Genomic DNA, 12,103 nt, shown 5'->3' with positions numbered 1-12,103 from the left:
CTTTATAATATTATAGTGTTTTATTGTGCTTGAATGTGTAGGTAATGTTTTTGGTAGGCACGAATCTTGAAATAGATTCGCCAGATATAGTGATAACAATTTCTGCTGGACATGAAACTAGCAATTTAAAGAAGTACATGAACAGTATTGGTTTAGTATAAGTAATTTAAGTTGTAATACATATGTGTTGTGTGTATGTGTGTAAGTGTTGTAAGATATTTTCATGTCGGCAACTTGTAAGCCAACTATGGTCTAATGTTATCGTAAGAACATGATGGCCTGACTATGTTGGTTGTATCAATCAAGCATTTTAAATAACTAATGGTTAAAAACATTTTTATGAGCACAACCTACTAAAAAGTGACAAATTAGGACATTGCCGATTTCATAGGCATATGTTCTCGGCCAAAATACTGTACACAAACATTATTTCACATTATTGTTTATACATCACGAGTAGGCACAAGCAATATCGGCTCCCATTAAGCAACATTGACGTCAAGAGTGGAATTGAGTCAAATGTAAAATTAATGAGACTTTGTAACAAACCACTCCAGAGTCCAGACTTAAAATTGCTCTAACTCTCAATATTTTATATTTCAAGGAAGATAGTGCTTTAATGGTTTCTGTATGTTTCACTAGTGAGGGAAAAGGTTTATCTGCAGGGTAAAAAAATATACACAAATTACTAGCCTCACAATCAATTAAAAAAACAGCCAAAACGCTAAAGGCCGGCACAAAAACGACTGGATGACTTCTGAATTCTGCTAAAATTTTGTGAAGTCGTTTAGAAACACCTACCTATAAAAGACAGTTATGTAAACAGAACGAAATTTAATACTCTGAGTATCAATTTTTATCGCTCAGCTTAAATTAATTATTATTGAAAAACTGTTGAATGTGTACAATTCTTTAATACTACTATCAAATTTCGGAGCATAGAAACTTTTTCTAACAGCCTTCAAATTACGTCATGTTATGAAACACGAACTAACAAAGGCTTTATAAAATCAAATCGTTTTGACCAAGTACAGCACTACCGGTCACTAAAAGACGTGAGTAAGGTTTTTTCGAAGAATGTCCAAAGCGCACGTTAAAAGCTAATTGAATGTCATTAGTCAAGACACAAGGCCTTATGTTCGTGCTGTATGTTTTCATACACGATTTTATGTGTATAATTTGGTACCTACAAAGGATGCAAGCTTGCATCCTGGTGAGGGACATAGCTTTTTAACCGACTTCGAAAAAAGGAGGAGGTTCTCAATTCGTCGGAATCTTTTTATTTAGGAAAATCAAGTTACAATCAAATGGAAAAGCTCTGAAGAGTAATAAAGACAAAACCCATTTTTTTTTTGTGTTTGTCACAGTTTAGCTTTTTTTGGTGGGCGCAGTTGTCATCTGTGCCCAACAAATCTAACGTATGTCTCCGTGATAGTAATTTATTGCGAAAATTACCTGTTTTTATGTAGTTTTCCAAATCGGAGGTCGGGGGTTCGATCTCGGGCACACACCACTAGCTTTTTAGTAATGTGCGTTTTAAGCAATTAAATATCACTTACTTTAACGATAAAGGAAAATATCGTGAGGAAACCTGCATGCCTGAGAGTTCTCCATGGTGTGTGAAGTCTGCCAATCCGCATTGGGCCAGCGTGGCTGACTATGGCCTGAACCCTTCTCATTCTGAAAGGAGACCCGTACTCAGTAGTGGGGCGGAAATGAGTTGATGATGTAGTTTTCTATTTTAAATTTAGTGTTGAAGTCATGTAGAAACTACTAGAAACCATGATTATGGTTCAATGCAATGTGATCGGCTGTTACAGTCGTTAGCGAGCGCAAATTAAGAAACAACTTTTCATTCGTAAGTATGATTTATTTTGTTGTTTGTCCCTTTCGGGTAAATACGCGCCTGTCAAGTCCACCTGATTCTTCGTCAGAGGTAGAGAACAGAAATATCTGTGATGTCTACATTTGGCATAAAGCCATCCAAGACGTAGCCAGAGCCCACCAGCTATACTTAAATATATAGTTATATTAGTTATCCCGCCGCGTTATCATGGAACCATTAATCAAACCTCACGTTTAGCCTTTAATAATTATAATTAATAATTTTATCACCTATTCGCCGGCGCCTGCACCGGGGTGCCACTCGAGCTATGAAGTCAGACATTTTAATAAGTTCATTCATCATTGTTGAGTTTTGAGAGAAACACAAAAATAATTTATAGGTACTTAAATTACCATTTTAGAACACGTCTTTATTATATTACTAGCTGATGCCCGCAGCTTCGCCCGCGTGGATTGTCAGATCCCCTGCAGCAGCAGGATTGAGGAGTTGGACTCCAAATTTTTTATGGAACAATGTCGCCAAGTTCCTCTATCGATTAAAAAAGAAATGACGCAAATCGGTTCAGAAATCTCGAAGATTTCGGTGTACATAGGTAGAAAAACACAACTTCCTTTTTGAAAGTTGGTTAAAAAAGTAGCCTATGTTACACCCTGGTCAATCCTCTACTTGTATGTGAAAATCCCGTTAAAATCGGTGTAGCCGTTCCGAAGATTAGCCTTTTCAAACAGACAGACAGACAGACAGACAGACCGACAAAAATTTTAAAAACGTGTGATTCAGTTATGGTATCGTTCAAATAACCATATGACCTTAATATGTGGTGGTTATTTCGAAATTACAGACAGACACTCCAATTTTATTTATTAAGTAGTAAGTAGTATATAGATGTGCATTTTTTAAACAACGTAAATAGAAACAAGTTACACACGCTGACGGCTGAACTAAACTGAATGCTTGTAATATTAATTGTAAAATAAAGATTCCGACGAATTGAGAACCTTCTCCTTTTTTGGAAGTCGGTTAAAAAGCAGATGAATGGTCCAGCCCTTGAAAGTATGTCATAGTACACCTGATTCCGGAAAATCGCAGATGAAGTCGCGGGCATCATCTAGTCTAGTTTATAAATACTTATATGTGAAAGTTTGTTTGTTACCTTTTCACGGCCTATCCTTTTAACCGATTTTGGCGAAACTTGGTAAGTACGAAGATGAAAAACGGACGGAAAATCGAAGAGTTCCCACGGGATTTTTAAAGAATCCACTGATCCTACCTTTTAAAACAGACAGATTCGCGGGTATTACGTTATAATAATTAAATAACAAGCATGGGTATTTGTGACTATTATGGTCCTATCAGACCACATGCGTAGTTGACACAAATTGATCCGCCCGAACTGATTCGGAATAATTGAGTAAATTCTCGATTGGCCGAATAGAGTCGTGATTGCGTGTCACAATTGCTTGCGTACGGCTTTTGATATGATTGTTTCACTTACAGAATAGGCCTATTTAAGTAGTACTGTTACTGTATTATGTACTGCGGTATTACGCTACCTTCATACTGAAGCGCGTACGCGCATTATAAAATAAATCTTCATATTCTATTTATTAGGCTAGGCTAAGTCATAGTCATTACTAACCAACTCATATAAAAATATCTCTATTTTTTTTATTAGCTGACAAAAATTTGGCTGCTAGATGTCTGCAAAATTAATGGCAGCATTTGTATGTTTTTGTTAAATTTTAACGGAAATATCCACCTCGTTACCATACAATATATATGTCAAAAAAAAATCATAAATCAACGTAGGTCAAGAGAGACGGTGACTTTCTTGAATCTAAATTAAAAAAGAACTTCTGTCTATAAGAATAGGGTTTCCAAGTAGGACATGATTTTCAGTAAACTCCTGATTATAATAACAAACGTAACCAAACACGTCTGCTAATAAAAAGACTTTTAGATCTAGGTTATTTCGCAATGTCTTCGCTTTTGATAGCAACCATATTATATTTCACTAATATCTATATCTGTTACCTTTTCACTTGCCATCCTTTTAACGGGTACAGCTTGCAAGTTTCCACAGAGATGGACATAAGCTACATTCTGGCTCAAAAAATATTGAGTTCCCACGAGATTTTTAAAAAACGTGGATTTAGACTCACGATGGATGAAATTGCGAGTGTCATCTGTGATTCATCACACTTAATATTATAAAGGAGAAAGTTTGTATGTGTGTGTGTGTGTGTATGTGTGTGTGTGTGTGTGTATGTTTGTTCACGCAAAAACTACTGGACGGATTGGGCTGTTTAGAATGGAGATAGATTATAGCCTGGATTAGCACATAGGCTACTTTTTATCCCGGAAAATCAAAGAGTTCCCACGGGAATTTTAAAAAACCTACATTCACGCGAACGAAGTCGCGGGTATCAGCTAGTATACAATATAAGTACCTTGTAAAGTAAGAAAAGTATCAAAAAATCCGAGTAAACTCTCCAATTTGGTAACTGTAGTCTCAAATGAAATGTTAACGACTTTGTACTAAAAAATCTGAATGTGCTAAATTAATCAACAGCGGTCAATGGCTTGTCAACTAGAGCCTCAAGGCCAAATTCATGACGATGAGTTTCAACTGATTTGCATAAGTTTCTTTTTGTTTACATTTTGCGTTAGAGAATTTCACGCCACTTTATCTGCGGTTATGTAAATCCTACTTAAGGCATAAAAGTTAGTAACAACAGAGATAGTTTCATCATCATCATCAGCCTATGGATGTCCACTGTTGGACATAGGCCTTCCCTATAGAGCGCCACCACACCCGGTCCTCAGCCTTCCTCATCCAGCCACTTCCCGCCAGCCGCTTTATATCGTCGGTCCATCGTGCTGGACCTGGAGAGATAGTTTCGTAGATACCTAAATGAATGATCTTTTAAAATATTCGTAAAAAAGTGGTGTCTAAGGTTAATTACAATATGGACAGTTTTTTTAAGAAAGTTTAAATGAGAAGAACAACAGGAAGTTCCTACGAGTCTAGTAGCTTGGTACTGTCTATGTAGTTAGTTCGTGAAGACATTGATTATAGATATTGTATTTTGTTGATTAGGTGCAGAGTCCATGGCTAAGTCATTCCACGTGTAAATTCTTTACAATGGTCATAGTAATTGCACACTATAATAAATACAGTGTAACATGATATAAATCAGGTGCTTGTTCTATAAATATGCAATAAGTACGCTATTTTGGTTCTATTTAACCCCCGATCCAAAAAGAGGGGTGTTATTAGTTTGACGTGTGTATCTGTGTATCTGTCTGTGACCTCGTAGCACCTAAAAGAATGAACCGATTTTAATTTAGTTTTGTTCGAAAAAGGCTATAAGGCAAAGCACCAATTCACTTTGTCCTAGGAATAGAATAAAAGAGTAGATAATAAGCCTCTTTTCATGACAGATGGGCTGGTTTATTTTTTGCGCAAAGGATCAGCCTTGCTGTCCAACGCGGAAATGTAGCCTGTAGGTATTTTTGTCAGAATTCTGTAGGAATATTTATACAGTCAAACACTATTTAATAGTCTGGCCATTAAAACTAGTTAGCTGGACAGAAATCATGAAGCATGATTGTGTGAAATCTTTTGTACATTTTATAGCGTGTCAGCTTAATATGTCGGCGACTTCATCTGCTTGGACTACACGAACTTCTATCCCCTATTTTACCCCCTTAGGTGTTGAATTTTCAAAAATCCTTTTTTAACGGATGTCTATATCATAATAGCTAACTGCATGCCAAATTGCAGCCCAATCCGTCTAGTGCTTCGAGCTTTGCGTTGATAGATCAGTCAGTCAGTCAGTTTTTCCTTTTATATATATGTATAGACAGTTCATACAAAACGTATTAAGACTCTTCCTATGTGTGGACGTGTATCGGTTGATAATGATGATGATAGTGATAGTAAAATTATCTGTCCTATAAACCATATTTTGAAGGTTTTCGTGAGACTTTTCAGTGGAAATAAAGTGTGTAAAATATTTTATTTATTTTATTTTTATTTAAAAAAAAAAGAATATTAGTCATTTTTTAATCATCATTTCCCCTCCAACTAAGCGTAAAGCTTGTGCTAGGAGTGGGTACAACAATAGTGCAACGGGTGGGATTTGAACAGCCGACCTTTCGGATTTCAGTCCGCTCCTATAACTGTTGAGCTATTGAGGCTATATGGGAATATGGGAGTTACGTATCAATATTTGGTTGAATATTGAAATATTACTAAAACACTCACTTAAGTTCCCTCACTAATTAATAACAGTAGGTACCTACCTATTTACATCACACTGGTTAAGAAATAAACTTAGTTGCATTAATTTTATCGGCATCTAAGAACTAACTATATATCCGTGAATCACTAGTTCCATTTTCACGGTCAGTTATGTAACTGTTAATCTAATTTTAGCCATAACCGGTCAAATGGAGAGGTCAGAACTCGGAAAGTGATAAACGGGCAAGGTTAATTATGGTGCAAGCTCCTCGGTGCATAATAATCCGACCGCATGCAAGGAGACCTTTGGACAGAAATAGCATAACTAATCGATTACTATACGCGGCTACTGGTTGTGTGAAGTTTCTGACATGAATTTATGGATTACTAGCCGATTCCCGCGACTTCGCCCGCGTGGATTTAGGTTTTTCGAAATCCCGTGGGTATCTATCACCATTCCAAATTTCAGCCAAACCCGTATAGTAGTTTTTGCGTGAAAGAGTAACAAACATACACACACACAGACACACAGACACACACACACGCACACACACACACACACACACACACACACACGCACACACAAACTTTATAATATTAGTGTGATAGTGTGAAGTGTGATAATCTTATCTCACTTAGGTCTGATTTTTCAATCGTTAGATAACAAAGATAGATAGATATAGTGTTTCGGTGTGAAATAATTTTACGATCTAAGTACTTTTTTGGGTACCGTATTCAAGGGGTGCCTGAAGGGCTGACCCTATTACTAAATCTCGCTATCCGTCCGTCCGTCCATCCGTCTGTCTGTCTGTATGTCTGTCTGTCAGCGGGTTGTATCTCTAGAACCGTAATAGGTAGAGATTTTGGAATTTTCACAGAGTGTGTATTTCTATTGCCACTATAACAATAATAACAAATAATAAAAAATCAAAATGATTGCCATGTAAGTAAAAAAATAAATTCAAAAGTACACAATCTTGTATGACGGTACCGAACCCACCGTGTGCGAGTCTGGTTCTCGCTTTTAACTTATTCTTGTCTTTCTTGATTCTCTGTAGTCTGTGTAACTTCTCTTGTCTTGTAAAAATGGCTAAACCCCTTCCGATCTTGAGAGGAGACCCATGCTAATTGCTCAGTCATCTCACTAGAGAAATATTCGTTAAAATAACGCCAGATTTTTTGTCTTATGTTCGTTTGTATCTAACAAATTAAATCTTCCAAAAGAAGCGCACAAACATCCCTCAATTAAACTTGTATCCAGTTACATTACAGAGTAATTAATGTAGCTTTTAACATGGTATTATGGATTGAGCAACAAATTATGTACTAAAAGCGACGCTGCACTTCATTACATCGTCCCATTTTAATTGCTGTGATATTGCCGCTCGCCACTCATACTCGGCCATGTTCGATATCCATACTACTTACTGTATTGTCTGTCTGTTTGTCTATCTATCTGCTTTGGTACCAAGTATACATCTCATCCCCGGGTATAGACATAAGCTACTTTGTGTCTCAAAAAATCAAAGAGTTCCCACGGTATTTCCAAATAACCTAAATCCACGTGGGCATCATCTAGTAGTACCTACGAGTACCTACATAATATTATATGTCCAACTGATATTATTCTTTATTAAACTTTATGCATGCGCATATCTACGAGCTAGTTTTTTTATATTAACATAAAACATAATATTATAATATTATGTTTTATGTTAATATAAAAAAACTAGCTCGTGCCCGTGACTTTGTCTGCGTAGACTACTCTCAACTTTACCCCCTTAGAGGTAGAATTTTCAAAAAAAAAAAACTTAGCGGATATCTACGTCATAATTTAAGTCTGCATGCCTTTCAGCCCGATCCGTCCAGGGCCCCAAGTCTACTATTGCAATTGTGTTTCAGTTGTCTATCAATGACATCGTAATTGCTACTTTTAGCAATTTTGGTAGTCTACTAATTCAATGGCGTCACAATTGTCTTCCGATGGCGTGCCACTGACACTTCAATGACACAATTGTAAATAGTTGGTAGTCCCGTACTTAATGGCAAGTCAATGATCGAATTTAAGCGTAGTCTGCTAATAGTTTGACAGTTCCAGTGACCATTGGATTGCCATTGAACTATCATTGATGCGCCACTGTGCTGTCATTGCTTTTATGCCAGTGTTTGTCAGTGTTTGTTTGGTTTTACAAGGGTTTTACATCATGTTTAGCAATAGTTTGGGTATTTAGTTGTTATCTTTCCACGTTGTAAGGTGAACACCTAGGCATAATGTCTAGAATAAGATGGAATATTTTGGAATTGGCCAACGCGGCTGATAGGTACTCAACAACGCTATCGTTCGGAGCCTTAGCATTTTACAGAGGCACTCAATGCCAAATTTAACAAATATGTTAAATGGCCCATCCAGCATGACCGGAATGCCATGAAAGCTAAGTGAGTAATTCAACTTTTCCTAACTGTTGTAGGTTTCCTAATATTGGTTGGATTTTCAGGTGACAGTGGCTACCTCTGAAGAAAACAATGATCACCCCAATCCTCAACACCATAGAGGGAACACCACAGCACAATTTTTATTTAATGCATGTGACTGCACTCAATAGAGTTGAACGCTGTATAGTTTTACTAAATAAAATCCTGTTTGAGATAATATATGAAAAAACCGGCCAAGTGTGAGTCAGACTCGCGCACTGAGGGTTCCTTACTTGGGTATTTTTCCAACATTTTGCATGGTAATCAAAAACTATAAAAATCTGTTTTAGAATGCACAGGTAAAGCCCTTTTATATGATACACCACTTGGTATAGTTCTTACTTTAAAAATTGAAACAGGTTTTAATTTTTTTTTAAATGATGTAACCACAAACTCGCGGTTTTCAGATTTATTCCTGTATTTGTGCTATAAGATCTACCTACCTGCCTAATTTCATGATTCTAGGTCAACGGGAAGTATAGGTTTTACCTACTCATAGGTATAACCTTTAGGTTTCTTGACAGACACGACAGATGGACGGACAGACAGACACAAAGTGATACTATAAGGGTTCCGTTTTTCCTTTTGAGGTACAGAACCCTAAAAAAAGGGTGTCCTAGACAAATAAACTATAGCAAATATTATAGTTTGATTGATAGGTGTTTTATTTACAAATTATTTTTTTCAGATGTTTACTCCGAGCACATGCTTTGCATTACAGTCCAATCACCACAGGCAAGATTGTGAATGCATGTTATATTTTGCACAGTATTGCAAACAAGACCAACGCACGTGCCTCCACTCATGCCTGTGGAAGCTCTTCATCTGCAACAGGTATGTGATTTAATTTTTGTTTATTCTTTAAAAAAAAAAACAACAAATTTCCACAAATATGTTTATTCATTTAACATAAAAAGATTAAAATATCCTTAATATATAAGAGTAATATTCTTATGAATTAAACAACATTATTGTATATTTTAGTTTAGGATGAACACAATTCAAGGGCCGAGAGTTGGAAAGTGCTATTGAAGGACAGCATTCACAAAGCCATCGAGTTAACCAAGGTCTGCTTGAAGGTAGAGTGCTGCAGCAGGCTCTCATCAACAGGCTGTGGAGAAATGCATGAAATTAATAATAAATAATTAAAATAAATGATTTTGAATTTTGACTAGACTTTGATTAGATTTTTAAAGAAAAAATAATATTTCTTTCCTATAATCCGCATAACTGTTTAGCGATTGTAGCGAAACATAGGAATATTAATTTTTCTTTAAATATCATGGAATTCCACAATGTAATGTCTGTTTCTATTCAATATTTGATTAGATTAATATTGGAAACTCCAAGCATAGTAATTGATTATAATTTGCTGATCTGACACCATTACCAGAGTATTTTCCATTTAATTTCTTTGAACAGACACTAAATTGTACCTTGAATGTAGTCATCAGATTCTGATCCTGATAGCTGTTTTGTGGGACATTTCTGAAAACAATAAACTACTGTTTATTCAATACTAGAGGATGCCCGCGGCTTCGCCCGCGTGGATTTCGGTTTTTTAAAATCCCGCAGGAACTCTTTGATTTTTCGGGATAAAAAGTAGCTGATGTCCTTCCCCGGGATGTAGCCCATGTCTGTACCAAATTTCATCACAATCGGTTCAGCGGTTGGGCCGTGAAAACGTAGCAGACAGACAATAGTATATAGTTAGTATGGATAATATAATGACTAAATTGTTTTTAAATATTAAATGAATAAAAAGGCAACCTTTTTGAGGGGAATGCAACACTCGTTGCATCTCCTGCTCCTCCTGCTGTCCTGTTAAATACAGCAGCAAACTTTTCAATTGCTGCAGCCAGCCTAGCAGCAGCTTGGTTTGTTGCAGTCCCCAGTCTGACAATTGCTGCAGCCAAGTTCTCCGTCGCCTGGGCTTGAGCCAAAATGAGTCTGCATTTTGGCCTCGATATCTGCTCAAGCCTGGCCTGCGAACGCCGCTTAGCCAGGCTTTGCCCCGTCACTGGTGCGGTTGCAGTGGCAGGAATGGCTCTCCAAAAGTCTAGCAGCGACGAAATCTGCTCCCCTACTACCATTTTCGCAGTCCCTTATAATATTCACACTTCACAGATTTAAATATTCTGTCTACCTAGGTAGGTATTCGCAAGTCGCCTCAAAAATCAAAATACTAAAATAAAGTTGTTTAGATACTTACTAACTCTATGAATTGCAGAACTATCAAATGACATTGACATTTAATGTCAATTCGACAATTACAGATGAAATATAATTATTTTTGACATTTTATTTTTTAGATCGCACTTAAAATTTATCTTTTTGGCTTATTATGATAATTTTACTTAAGGCTTAATCTTTAAAACACAAATAGATAACATTTATAATCGAATCTAGCTTAAATAAACGTTTTTAATATGTATTATTTTTTCTGGACTCATTTCGGCAAACGCTTTTTGAGCAAATGGCAATACCAACTACAATGCAACTACAATCCAATTACAAGACCATCGGTCGACCATTGTGAATTTAGTAGACTACGAAATTGTGAACCAATGGTAATTGAATTAAAATTGCATTGTAGTTCAATGACAAATCATGTAAAATAGCAGACTTGGGGCCCAGTAGTTTGAGTTGTGCGTTGATAGTTCAGTCAGTTAGTTAATTCAGCTTTTTCTTTTCTATAACATTTGGATTACGGTTGTTTGTGAGTGAATCAATGTAATGTAAGCTGCTCATAAAATCCGTATATATTTTTAAATATTTCACTCACAAATTTTATTTCAAGCCACGGGGCTGTTTCATGGTAATTGGACATGTCATTCACATGTCGACACAAATAAGTACCCACTATCGCTGACCAAAAATGCACCGTATCCACAAGAATTCGTTACGCAATGTTACAGTTTAACATTTTCATAAACTATTTCATTTAAGATTAATAATGAAAATATACCCAAATAAGTCAGTCTGTCTGTCTGCTAGTTTTCACAGTCCGCATTTTAACTGATTTTGACGAAGTTTGGAAGATACAGAGAGCTTCTATTCTGTAGGACTACAAAAATTATGAACTCCTATTTTACTCTCTTAGAGATTGAAAATTTCATAAATCCTTTTTTAGCTGATGTCTACGTTATATTAGCCTATTTCAGATCCGTTTAATGGTTTGAGCTATGCGTTGATAGATCAGCCACTCAGTCAGTTAGCCAGCTTTTACAAACTCAATCTTTTCAATTATTTTATCTACCAAGATCGCCATCATTGTTACCAGAGAGTCCATCGCGTTGCCCAAAGCATAGACACCTCGAAAACTATAAGAGAGGGTTAGGACACAGTTAGGATGTGTCCTCTTTATCAACAAATCCATCTAACAGTTTATAGATTTAGTATATCGATTTGGCTTGCTTGGTGGCTGACTTTTCCTACATGTTTATCAGTGGGAGGGCGGGTGGTGCATGTCGCAAACTGCATGTTGCACCATACAGATTTCTTTGGTTTGGCGGATTATAGCAAATTAAGCTTTTGGT

The 12,103-nt window shown here is 36.4% G+C and overlaps 1 protein-coding gene and 1 long non-coding RNA gene across 3 annotated transcripts in view; both read left to right on the top strand.

The window, feature by feature from the left end:
• The window catches only part of LOC123875434 (thrombospondin type-1 domain-containing protein 4-like), a 180,069-nt gene that overhangs the window by 48,562 nt on the left and 119,404 nt on the right, over nucleotides 1-12,103 (top strand). The gene's annotated exons all lie outside the window — the stretch shown is intronic.
• On the top strand, nucleotides 7,962-10,142 carry LOC123875435. The gene is made up of 3 exons (XR_006798139.1): nucleotides 7,962-8,528; nucleotides 9,253-9,398; nucleotides 9,554-10,142. It is a non-coding gene; the product is annotated as an uncharacterized LOC123875435 (long non-coding RNA).

This window comes from Maniola jurtina, chromosome 20 (genome assembly GCF_905333055.1).
Source record: "Maniola jurtina chromosome 20, ilManJurt1.1, whole genome shotgun sequence".
Lineage (NCBI taxonomy): Eukaryota > Metazoa > Arthropoda > Insecta > Lepidoptera > Nymphalidae > Maniola > Maniola jurtina.
The sequence above is the reverse complement of the archived record's forward strand: the minus strand, read 5'-3'. Positions and strand labels throughout refer to the sequence as shown.